Source organism: Entelurus aequoreus, linkage group LG18, assembly GCF_033978785.1.
Source record: "Entelurus aequoreus isolate RoL-2023_Sb linkage group LG18, RoL_Eaeq_v1.1, whole genome shotgun sequence".
NCBI classification, from domain to species: Eukaryota; Metazoa; Chordata; class Actinopteri; order Syngnathiformes; family Syngnathidae; genus Entelurus; species Entelurus aequoreus.
In genome coordinates, this window is record NC_084748.1 from 30,531,049 (window position 1) to 30,542,488 (window position 11,440).

General features: G+C 40.6%; 1 protein-coding gene and 1 long non-coding RNA gene across 2 annotated transcripts in view; one reads left to right on the top strand and one right to left on the bottom strand.

Moving 5' to 3' along the window:
- LOC133634013 (U3 small nucleolar RNA-associated protein 6 homolog) overlaps nucleotides 1-94 on the top strand; it is a 12,533-nt gene extending 12,439 nt beyond the window's left edge. Inside the window, exon 19 of the mRNA XM_062026911.1 lies at nucleotides 1-94. This exon is cut by the window's left edge and continues 380 nt beyond it. The gene's annotated coding sequence lies outside the window, so the exon portion shown is untranslated.
- Nucleotides 95-651: 557 nt separating this feature from the next.
- Nucleotides 652-6,413, bottom strand: LOC133634014 (uncharacterized). Its single transcript, XR_009821867.1, has 2 exons — nucleotides 6,075-6,413; nucleotides 652-1,446 (listed from the first exon to the last, which is right to left on the bottom strand). It is a non-coding gene; the product is annotated as an uncharacterized LOC133634014 (long non-coding RNA).
- Between the last annotated feature and the right edge of the window lie 5,027 nt (nucleotides 6,414-11,440).

Sequence of the window (11,440 nt, forward strand, 5' to 3'; positions counted from 1 at the left end):
CGATTCCAAGAAGGTTCTAAACCAATGGATGTTGTCTTATTGAGTACACACTTGGATGGCCTTCAAATAAAACTAATTCAATTCTTCTCAGTAGCGCATGTAAATGATTGATGGTTGTCACACATTCTCCTCATTTTAACTTCTCAAATCTCCAAACGTATTACTCTAAAGTGTCTTTGGGTTTCAAAAATCTTTAAAATACGATGACTTAAGATAAAAAATAACATCAGCACCCAAGGATGCATTAAACATCTTTATATACTGTACTATATTTACCACTGTAAGGCCACTTTGTTTCACACATTTACTATACAGTTAAGTTAGAATATTGTAACTGCATGAAAGAAAATCTAACATTCTTAAATGAAATACATGAGTATGGAGTTACAGTAATAAAGTAGTGGTTTCCTTCTCCCATCAGTAAGAGGCTTTGACAAAATACTGTCATCAACATTCCTAACCAGAAATGTTATACATGAGGAAATTAGTGCAAATATTACAGGAAAAAAAAATTTCAATATTGATCCCTTTTTGAAATTGTGATTGTTTTAAGGAAAAGCACTGAAGCAATCATAACGTCCACTAGCACATCATCACAATGAGATCCATTACAAGACCTGCCTCAATAATCCTGCCTTTTCAGAGATAATGCTCAGTTTGAATTGACTTTATTGAAAAGGTATTCAACTAACAGTGCAATCAATAATGTTAAGTTAAAGTTAAAGTACTTGTAGTTTGGTGTACAGTTGTTATATTTTGCTCAAAGTAGCAGGTTAAAAAAAAAAAAGTACATAGTAAACACCACAATAAACATTGTTTAATTCCAAATTAAAACGGAGCATTGAAGGCAGAGGTACCAATTAGCTCCAAAATATATTTTCTAGTTTTAAAATATATCTACTATACTCTTGTTTGACTAGTGGTACCTAATGTTGTGGTCTTGTTATTATTCACCACCATGCATGTGATTTCTGTATTTATCTATCTGATAAGTAATTTAAAACATATCAATCAGCAAGTTTGGTGTCCCAGTGTGTCTTCCGGAAGAAACGATAGCAGCAAGGAATTAATAAATAAATTTGAATGGACCGTGTGCTAACTGTTTAAACAACCCTGCAGCATATTGAGTTACCTGGAGAAATTGACTATTGTTTACTTTACCGGTGCAGTCCGACCCTCAAAGTTTCTTGAGGAAGATGTAAGTGAAGAGCATCAAGATGGCCGCCGAGAGCATCCCGATGGCACACTGGTGGATGGTGATGACCTTCTCCAGGGCGTGTATGCGCTCCTCCATGGCGCTGGTGTGGATGTAGTCGTAGATGGAGGCCCCGATGCTCCATACCGCCCACACGGCGTCCACGACCGCCTTCATGGTGGGAGAGACCATTGGGTGGGGCGCCTGCAGCTGCACACTAGCTGCATTCACAGATTACCTGCTCCTCGTCACTGTAATTACAGAGAAACGATAGCGTAAATAAAGTAAGTGAAAACCCTTTCAAGGAGTGCACACTTTAGTAGAAATTAGGTTTCTATGGAATAGCCAGGGGCCCTCCACATAACACAATAATTTGCAATGTTGTTAGAAACCACTAAAGCTTGGCGAGCAACACATTGCGTATCACTGAACCCAACGCTTTCATTGCAATTGATAGAAATAATAATACAATATTTAATAAAATGTAAGCTGTTTTTCAGAGATGATTACTTTGTTGGCGCAGTTGGGCCGGATGTGACGGGGAGCCATACTTGCCAACCCTCCCGATTTCCCGGGAGACTTCCGAATTTCAGTGCCCCTCCCGAAAATCTCCCGGGGCAACCATTCTCCCGAATTTCTCCTGATTTCCACCCGGACAACAATATTGGGGGCGTGCCTTAAAGGCACTGCCTTTAGCGTCCTCTCTTACCTGAAACCTTCACCCCTTAACAGCCGCATGCTGTCCAGGCGTCCGCTTTTCCTCCATATAAACAGCGTGCCAGCCCAGTCACATAATAATGTAGCGTTGGACGGGTTTAACAATGGTCTTTACTCGAAGATGTCAAGAAATGCTGACACGTTGTATGATCTCTTAACTGGTTTAATGATAATGTTAATTTCAACACACACACACACACACACACACACACACACACACACACACACACACACACACACAAGTGAATGCAATTCATACTTGGTCAACAGCCATACATGTCACACTGAGGGTGGCCGTATAAACAACTTTAACTCTGTTACAAATATGCGCCACACTGTCAACCCACACCAAACAAGAATGACAAACACATTTCGGGAGAACATCCGCACCATAACACAACATAAACACAACAGAAAAAATACCCAGAACCCCTTGCAGCACTAACTCTTCCGGGACGCTACAATAACATCTACGGCTTTTGGAGCTCAGTGCACAACTGCACACACAGCAAGAAGGAGACGAAGCAGAAGAACGAAGAAGAGACATGGCGACGACGAGTAAGAAGAAGAAATACGCTTGCAAGTTCCAAAATGATTGGAAAAAAGAATTTCATTTCATCCAGGACAGCTCGAAGGGGAAGGGGTATGCTGCCTGCACCTCATCCTGCACTGACAGTACCTCTTGCGGTGTTGCTCACAAACATTTGGTGTCACTGAGAAAAAGGTTGACATCTTGGGTCGTCTCAACAAAAAATGTTTGCTTTCTTCTCGCCTTTTCCTATTCACCGCTTCCCTTGGGTAACTCCACTTCATCTTTGTAAAAAATAAAAGTATGTGCACGCCACCAGACTGAACTAGAAAGTTAACATAACTAAAGAAAGCCACAATTGGATTCACTTTTCTGGTTAATTGTGCTGCAGCACAGTACGACAGGGGTTAGTGCATGTGCCTCACAATACAAAGGTCCTGGGTTCGATCCCAGGGGTCTTTCTGTGTGGAGTTTGCATGTTCTCCCCGAGTACTCCGGCTTCCTCCCACCTCCAAAGACATGCACCTGGGGATAGGTTGATTGGCAACACTAAATTGGCCCTCGTGTGTGAATGTTGTCTGTCTATCTGTGTTGGCCCTGCGATGAGGTGGCGACTTGTCCAGGGTGTACCTCGCCTACCACCCGAATGCAGCTGAGCTAGGCTCCACCACCCCCATGACCCCAAAAGGGACAGTGGTAGAAAATGGATGGGATGGATTTTCTGCTGTGGATTTGTTTAACAGTTCAGGTAGGGGGACTAAAATTTAGCATTCAGATTTTTATCTCATCTTGATTTTTATTTTAATAATTTCTAAATATTATATTAAGATTTTTAACTTTTTTGTAAATATTTATATATGTTGTGTACTTGTGAGCCACAACGTTTTTTTAGGTGAGAGAACATTTTAAAACAATGATGTCATTGTCAATGCATATAGGATATGAGATATGGCACCTCATTTTACAGTATCCATCCATCCATTTTCTACCGCTTGTCCCTTTAGGATCGCGGAGGGTGCTGGAGCCTATCCCAGCTGCACATGGGCGGAGGCGGGGTACACCCTGGACATGTCGCCACCTCATCACAGGGCCAACACAGATAGACAGACAACATTCACACTCACATTCACACACTAGGGCCAATTTAGTGTTGCCAATCAACCTATCCCCAGGTGCATGTCTTTGGAGGTGGGAGGAAGCCGGAGTACCCGGAGGGAACCCACGCAGTCACGGGGAGAAAATGCAGACTCCATACAGAAAGACCCCAAGCCCGGGGATCAAACCCAGGACCTTCGTATTGTGAGGCACATGTACCAGTAAAAAAAACAAAATAAAATTATCAATAATTTCAGAATAATTTCCACAAATAGAGTATATATTGGTGTGAATTACTCTAACCCAGGGGCCCCCAAACTTTTTGACTCGGGTTAAAAAAAATTTGTCCGGGGTCCGGGCTGTATATAAGTATATATATATATACATTTCGAGCATGATGATGTCACGTTATCAATGGAAAAATGCATCTTTAGACAATATGATTTAGGAGACACCGAGAGTAACAGGCGGTAGAAAACGGGTTAGAAAGGACAGATTTAAAAAATAATAATAATAAAAAAATAATAATAACGGACGGCGTGGCGAAGTTGGTAGAGTGGCCGTGCCAGCAATCGGAGGGTTGCTGGTTACTGGGGTTCAATCCCCACCTTCTACCATCCTAGTCACGTCCGTTGTGTCCTTGGGCAAGACACTTCACCCTTGCTCCTGATGGCTTCTGGTTAGCGCCTTGCATGGCAGCTCCCGCCATCAGTGTGTGAATGTGTGTGTGAATGGGTGAATGTGGAAATACTGTCAAAGCGCTTTGAGTACCTTGAAGGTAGAAAAGCGCTATACAAGTATAACCCATTTATCATTTATTTATTTATAATAATGAAAAAAAACTATTTTTTCTTCTTCTTGGAACTTCCCGCAGGCCGGATTTTGGGCGCTGGCGAGCCGTATCCGTTATATAGTTTGGGGACCCTTGTTCTAACCAAAATCTTATAAGTGCAAGCTGTGACTGTTTGCTTTAAAACATGTTACTTGTATATAAAAAATAAAATAAAATAAATAAAAAACACATTTTTTAAACAGTTCTTTGGAAAGAATGGTTCTTCAAAATCCAGCTCCCTTCAAAGAGCCCATCCATCCATCCATTTTCTACCGCTTGTCCCTTTTGGGGTCGCGGGGGGAGCTGGAGCCTATCTCAGCTGCATTCGGGCGGAAGGCGGGCTACACCCTGGACAAGTTGCCACCTCATCACAGGGCCAACACAGATAGACAGACAACATTCACACTCACATTCACACACTAGAGCCAATTTAGTGTTGCCAATCAACCTATCCCCAGGTGCATGTCTTTGGAGTTTTGGAAGAAGCCAAAGTACCCGGAGGGAACCCACGCAGTCACGGGGAGAAAATGCAGACTCCATACAGAAAGACCCCAAACCCGGGGATCGAACCCAGGACCTTCGTATTGTGAGGCACATGCACCAGTAAAAAAACAAAATAAAATTATCAATGATTTCGGAATAATTTCCACAAATAGAGTATATATTGGTGTGAATTATTCTAACCCAGGGGCCCCGAAACTTTTTGACTTGGGTTAAAAAAAATTGTCCGGGGTATCCGGGCTGTATATAAATATATATATATATTCCGAGCACGATGATGTCACGTTATCGATGGAAAAATGCATCTTTAGACAATATGATTTAGGAGACACAGAGAGTAACAGGCGGTAGAAAATGGGTTAGAAAGGACAGATTAAAAAACAATAATAATAAAAAATAATAATAATGAAAAAAAAAACATTCTTTTATTTTTTTTTTTAAACTTGGGACTTCCAGCAGGCTCGATTTTGGGTGCTGGCGAGCCGTATCCGGCCCGCGGGCCGTAGTTTGGGGACCCTTGTTCTAACCAAAATCTTAAGTGCAAGCTGTGACTGTTTCCTTAAAACATGTTACTTGTATATATATATATATATATATATATATATATATATATATATATATATATATATATATATATATATATATATATATATATATATATATATATATATATATTTTTTTTTTTTAAAAAGAGCTAATTTTTTGAACGGTACTTTGGAAAGAATGGTTCTTCAAAGTCCAGCTCCCTTCAAAGAGCCATTAATCTCTAATAAATCATATGCTGGCTCTATCTAGTGGTATGCCAAATAATTATTTAAATATTCAAACACAGTGTTACTGTTCAAACTGTGTGTAATGTTACAGTGGCCAAACACATTAAGTATATTAAGTACTGATGACAGGGTGGAGCTGCGGTTCATTGAATGAAACACTAGTCCAGACATGGTAAAGCATAACAAATAACTGATATATTGGAGTAGTTAAAACAGCTTTGCATGCCTTTTGTGTTATTATTCATTAAACAAACTACCCTAACCCGTACTGCTCCTCCATTACGAATAATAATTGACATATTTTAATCGAAATAATGTGTTTAGTTCTAAACAAGATGTTCAGTCTACAAAAACAAGGAGCAACAGCTGACGGAACAACAAGCCGGACATTCGAGGTCGGCACCAAGGTAAAATAAAGTGCTCCAAACTCACCGACACGACACTTATACCACGGCGAATATGATGAACGTCCGTCCAGAATTATCGAATAATGTCGTTTATTACATTTTAACATCGCCTGACTAGTACTGTCAACTCCATGACAGCCAGGCTACGTTAGCATCAAGCTAGCACTAATCACACGACTCACTTCCGGGATCGCGGTTCAAAATAAACTTACACCCATGACAGTGGGAACTACTCAGAAGTCATGTATTACGAATACTTTGGTATATACGTGTGTGTATTCATCGATAAATACAGAGATACAATGTGTGTATCAGTGTTGACAAATATTTCTCTTAGCGAGGACAAAATAGGTTTCACTGCACTCTCCCACCATTAGTGGCAGTAGTGACAATCTTAAGCTGTACTTTCATTTGCACTTTAATTTTATCGACAGTTTAGTGAACAAACACCTTCATTATTATTTTTTTTAATTTTAACACACCATAGTTGTATGTTTTTTGATTGATTGAAACTTGTATTAGTAGATTGCACAGTGAAGTACATATTCCGCACAATTGACCACTAAATGTAACACCCGAATAAGTTTTTCAACTTGTTTAAGTCGGGGTCCACTTAAATTGATTCATGATACAGATATATACTATCAAATATATACTAACATCATAATACAGTCATCACACAGGATAATCATCAGAGTACATACATTGAATTATTTACATTATTTACAATCCGGGGTGTGGGATATGGAGCACTTCTGTCATCAACAATCAGCATCAACAATTGCATCATCAGAGAAATGGACATTGAAACAGTGTAGGTCTGACTTGGTAGGATATGTATAGCAAGTAGTGGACATAGAGAGAGAGAGATCAGAAAGCATAAGAAAAAGTATCTACCTTAGATTATTAACATTTGATTATTTGCAATCCGGGGAGGGTGTTATAGTTTAGGGTTGAAGTTGCCTGGAGGTGTACTTTTATTGCGGTTTTGAAGGAGGATAGAGATGCCCTTTCTTTTACACATGTTGGGAGCGCATTCCACATTGATGTGGCATAGAAGGAGAATGAGTAAAGACTTTTGTTAGATCGGAATCTGGGTTTAACGTGGTTAGTGGAGCTCCCCCTGGTGTTGTGGTTATGGCGGTCATTTTCGTTAAGGAAGTAGTTTGACATGTACTGCGGTATCAGGGAGGTGTAGCGGATTTTATAGACTAGGCTCAGTGCAAGTTGTATTACTCTGTCCTCCACCCTGAGCCAGCCCACTTTGGAGAAGTGGGTAGGAGTGAGGTGGGATCTGGGGTGGAGGTCTAAAGGTAATCTGACTAGCTTGTTCTGGGATGTTTGGAGTTTAGATTTGAGGGTTTTGGAGGTGCTAGGATACCAGGAGGTGCATGCGTAATCGAAAAAGGGTTGAACGAGAGTTCCCACTAGAATCCTCATGGTGCTTTTGTTGACCAGAGAGGAGATTCTATAGAGAAATCTCGTTCGTTGGTTGACCTTTTTGATTACCTTGGTTGCCATTTTATCACAGGAAAGATTAGCCTCTAGAATGGAACCTAGGTAGGTGACCTCATCCTTCCTGGTGATAACAATGTCACCCACTTTAATAGTGAAATCATTGACTTTCTTAAGGTTGATGTGGGACCCAAACAGGATGGATTCGGTTTTACCCAAGTGTATAGATAGCATGTACATTTATTTTTCATCAGTTATGTATTAGTCCCTTCTAATGCAGTATATTAGGTCAGTAGTTATTTTTCTTATCAGCCTGACCTAAGCCTGAGGTTTGTGTGTTCAATAAGATGTTTGTGATTAACACATGATCTCATATTATTGGAAACTGTACGTAGGTAGAATATAATTATTGAATATGATTAAAATCAAGAGTAAGGTTACTAAGATTATTTATGTATTTAATATTTGTATGCTTACTATGGTGTATTATTTATGTGTTCACTGTTCTGTTACAGAGAACAAGGAAATTGGATAAAATTGCTATGGTATGAAAAGGGGTAGGATTAAATAAGCTCGGATTCTTCCTACTCCTTTTCGGACGTGCAGTAATGAAACAACTGGAATTGATGTGATGCATTACGTTGTATCGTATGCATGTTCGAAATAAACTGAAACTGAACTAATGGAATCTCTTCTGGCAATAGTGTTAGCATCAACAACTATACTTGAAATATTTTGATTTGTACTTGAAGGATATTTTTTTGTACTTGAAAGATTTTGACTTGTATTTGAAGGATATTTTTTTGTACTTGAAAGATTTTGATTTGTGCTTGAAAGATTTTGATTTGTTCTTGAAGGATATTTTTGTTCGTACTTGTAAGATTTTGATTTGTACTTGAAAGATTTTGATTTGTACTTGAGGAAATAAGTTATTTGTTTCTGAAGCATGATGTATTTGTTTGATAGGTACGTTTCTTATTTGCAAAACAAAATGCGTTTCTTTGTGAATGATGTTTTGGATTTGCAAACCACACTGCGTTTGTGTGTGAATCGTTGGGCGTGAGTAAAACATGTTTGTGCGTGTGTGGACTTTTGGCAGTAATTTAACTCCATATCTTTGAAATAGGGCTGGGCGATATATCGAATATACTCGATATATCGCGGGTTTGTCTCTGTGCGATGTAGAAAATGACTATATCGTGATATTCGAGTATACGTTCTCATGCAGTTGCTTTTAGCTGCGGGCATTACACTGCATGCGTTTCTCACTCTTTCTTGTCTCTCCTTCTCACAGAGACATAAAACAAGCGCACCTCCTTACATACGTCACATACTGTCGCGCGTGCAACGTCATACGCTCTCGCCGAGCAGAGAGGTAGCGACATGGGTAACGTTACCTGTGGTGCTAGTGGAGAGGTGCGAGTGTTAATACGAGAGAGAGAGAAGGTGCGAATCTGTTAACAAATAGAGGAAAAATTAATTCCCAAGAAAAACAGCATGGCGTCCATCGTCTGGCGGTGGTTTGGCTTCAAGCGGGAAGATGTTGAACAGACAACCGTAATATGTCAATTATGCGGCAAAAGCGTTGCTACCAAAAGTAGCAGCACTACTAATTTGTAGCATCATTTGAAAAGTCACCCGCTAGAGAATGAAGAGTGCTTGAAACTCCGCATGTCAACATCTCGGCCGGTGCCACACCCACAAAATGCAGAAACAACCATTTCCAGATCAACACCGTATGAAAAAAATAGTCAACAACAGAAGGAGATAACGTCCGCAGTAACCTACCACATAGCGAAGGACATACACTATTTGATTTCCTATTTAGCAGCTCATTTGGACAGTTATTGAAATATCTTGTATGTGACATCATGCACACAAGTGCACTTTTTTGTATTGAACTATTGTAGTGGTGTTCTGTACAAAAAGTGTGGTTAAATTTAGTGTTGTTTTGATGTGTCATCTTAGTGACATCATGCACAAAAGTGCACTCATAGCTTGTTTTAAAATATCTCTGACAATCTTGCACTTTCTGTTTTGAAATGACATGAATGTTGGTGCAACTGCTTAATAACTGTTTAATAAATACAGTTTTGGTAAACTGACTTAGTTGTGATTTGACTCTCTGCATGAAAGTTTAAAATGAGCCTACATTAATGCAGTATGAACAAGAATGTTTTAATGTAGACACATAGAATCTTCATACTGGTGTGATTATATGCATCAAGTGTTAATTCAAGGCTAAGGCGAAATATCGAGATATATATCGTGCATCGTGACATGGCCTAAAAATATCGAGATATTAATAAAAGGTCATATCGCCCAGTCCTAGTTTGAGATAATTATTTTGACAACCCCATACGCTCCTTTGACATACGTGCAATGACGTCTCACTGCCACAAGGGGCCGCAGCGCGCTACCGCGCCGCTGTCCAGGGGAGGGGACGGCGGGGCGACATGAACCCAGGATGAGCCTTCAGAGCCGCGGTGACACAACGCGAGGGAACACCTTGACAGAGCCAAGCTCCCGCTGCGAAGAAATGCGCGCGCACTTTGACAAAAAACACATTTATATTCCTTTTGTGTTGCATTTGACCATTCCTACTTCTTTCCCCCCCCCTCCCTCCCCTGATTAATTGGGAATACGGGACCACGCGTGCCGCAAAAGCCCGCCGCCGCCACCAGCCCCCCCACTCCTCAAGACGGAGACCTATAATTGGAGAGGAGCCAGTGACGCGCTGAAAATAACCAGGTTACCACTTATCCGCTTTGGGGAGGGCCCAGCAGCACCATATATCAGCTCCTCCTGTTCCAGCTGTTTGGGAATATCCTGCTCACCAGATCCTCACTGCAGCTTGCAGCACCACCACCGCGTCTAAGGCTTCCTCCTGCCCGGGTTGGATCATGCTGACGGGGGCATGGGCGAGGGTGTGCACCCGGGATCCCTCACTGGGGCTGGGGGCTTTTTTTTTTATTTTTTATTTTTTTTAAAGGGCTCTGTTGCTTGGTGGTGAAGAAAAGATGCACAAGAAGCTTTGCCCACCCCTTACCAAAAAAAAAAGGATGTTTCTTAATCCGGAATGTGATCAGATGTGACTTTTGGGGCGGCGGCAGTGGCTGGACATGGAAGTTGGAACTTGCAGATGACATCTTCTGCAGGGAGCCAGACCAGCAGACTGTAAGGCTCCTGTGGATGCTGCTGTATGCCACCTGCATGCATGCCTGGGTATGTATCAATACCATTACCTACTGTGCAGAATTCCTTTGTCGGTTTGGAGGTATTTGTGGGCGAGATTTGCTGGAATGTACGATTGTGTGTTAGGAGCTGGGTCTTTGCGGGCAAGGTGAGTCCTCCATTAATTCAACTGGCCTACAAAGTCCCAGTTTCTGGCTCATGTGAGCAGCGAGATGGGAAATGTATACAACAAAAAGTAGTTTACAGCCTAAAAAGCTCATAATCAATGAGAAAGTGGGTAATATCCTCCGGAGAATTTGTTTTTGTTCCATTTCTTTGTCAGAGGTACACATTTATGCAAAAACACAAATGTCCACTGTAGTGGACGCAGGTTCTTAGCAGGGTAGTCCAAAAAAAAGCATGTATCTTTTTGCTTCCATTCGTCATAAATGTTTTTCTTACGCATTTGCAAACAAACATGCTTTTCATTGGACAGTTACGTTGTGTTATGATACCCTAAAAAACTGCTTCAGGTAATAAGTACTATAAAATTGACAAGTCAAATAGTGAGCGACGTCCTTTTTTTTACCCCAATTACTTCTTTTTATCCTGCACTACAACAAGCTAATGCAACAAACCTTTGTTCTTATCTGTACTGTAAAGTTAAAATTTTAATGACAATAAAAGGAAGTCTATGTCTAAGTCTAAAGTAAGCTATGTTATGTTTTTGTAAAGTTGACTTTGATATTGTCTGAAAGTGTA